Source organism: Pelophylax lessonae (genome assembly GCF_965119305.1).
Source record: "Pelophylax lessonae genome assembly, chromosome: 4".
NCBI classification, from domain to species: Eukaryota; Metazoa; Chordata; class Amphibia; order Anura; family Ranidae; genus Pelophylax; species Pelophylax lessonae.
In genome coordinates this window covers 33144934-33146994 of record NC_138771.1, presented here as the reverse complement: position 1 = coordinate 33146994, position 2061 = coordinate 33144934, and positions in this window count along the sequence as shown.

Below are 2061 nucleotides of genomic sequence, written 5' to 3'. Positions count from 1 at the left end.
TTCTCCATTGCAGGACATCTGCTGAAACAACAGTTTTTTTTTTCTACTCCTATAAATATAATTTTCCTTTAAAAATAAAAAATTTGGAAGAACCATTCTTAGAACCTCATTACCTTTTCTAGGAATACAAATTCATTTTGGACTTTCAGAAACAATAGCACAAAGGGTGATTTTTATCTTTTATACCAATGATATATTACAGAAATACATGTTATTGTACAGAATAAAATATGTCTTTCTGTCTACCTGTCAACCGATATTACATTTTGCTTCTACTTCACAGCAATACTTCAAGTAAGACACTGTTGTAGTTCGACTGCTTAACCCATTCTAGATTGGCAATTGCAAGCGTTAACTATAGGAGAGGCAGCAAAAAATAATTAATTAAAAAAAAAAAAAAAAAAAAAAATATATATATATATATATATATATATATATATATATATATATATATATATATATATTAGGTCTGCTTGATCAATGATCCTGTGGACTCATTTTGACCCACAGGGTTTGAAGTAAGGGTATTTACTCACTCTGGCTGACACCTATCATAAGATTACCCCTTATCCTAAACTAAAAGTACAATTCCCACTCAGAGAAATATATATAATTAGGTTTGCCTGAACGATCCTGAGGTTGATGGACCCATGTTTACCCAGAAATAGTTAAAAGATGGGTATTGATCCTGACATGTGAAAACAAATGATGACCTCTAATCCTACAATCCTAATCTGAAAGTATCATTCACACACACAGAAATATATATATATATATATATATATATATATATATATATATATATATATATATATATATATATATATATATATATTTAAGGTCTGCTTATATGGTTGATGAACCCATTTCGACCCATAAATAGTTAAAATAAGGGTATTGACTCTGACACCTGAAAACATATGATGACCCCCCAATCCTCAACTGAAAGTATCACTTCCACACACATCTATCTATCTATCTATCTATCTATCTATCTATCTATCTATCTATCTATCTATCTATCTATCTATCTATCTATCTATCTATCTATCTATCTATCTATCTATCTATCTATCTATCTATCTATCTATCTATCTATCTATTATACACATATATTAGGTCTGTTTGTTAGGTCTGCTTATAGGTTGATTGACCAATTTTGACCCACAAAGAGTTAAAATAAGGGTATTGACTGTGATACCTGAAAACATATGATGACCCCCAATCTTAAACTGAAAGCATCACTCCCACACATATCTATCTATCTATCTATCTATCTATCTATCTATCTATCTATCTATCTATCTATCTATCTATCTATCTATCTATCTATCTATCTGTCTGTCTGTCTGTCTGTCTGTCTGTCTGTCTGTCTGTCTGTCTGTCTGTCTGTCTGTCTGTCTATCTATCTATCTATCTATCTATCTATCTATCTATCTATCTATCTATCTATCTATCTATATATATTAGGTCTGTTTGTTGGGTCTGCCTATAGGTTGATTGACCAATTTTGACCCACAAAGAGTTAAAAGAAGGGAATTGACTCAGACACCTGAAAACATATGATGACCCCCAATCCTAAGCTGAAAGTATGATTCCCACACAGAGAAAACCCCCATTCATCAGATTTCCTCTGACTTGTGTTTCCTGTTGCTCACATAACTATTACAATGTTTCAGATCTCTTGTACACCTGCGATAAACATGCATGCTGTGCACTGATAGCAGTGTGTGTGTGTGTGTGTGTGGACTGCTGTATACATTAATCCTTCACATGGATACATGAGGTTACATACAGGACTATGGAATGTCATTTTCCCAGTCCTTGGAGTGACCACGCTGATTGTTTGCAGATGTTAATGTTATAAAGAATAATAAATGTTTTTTTATTGCCATTGACTATGGTCTGACTGAAAAACAAAAGAGGTTAAAGTGACTTTATTCTTGCCATGGCATGCCACCTCTACATTTGTTTGATTGAAGCAAGGTAGGATACCCCCAGATCACTTTAATTCACTGGCCTGGCACAGGCAGAGTTAATAGGAGCATTAGTATGTCAGGG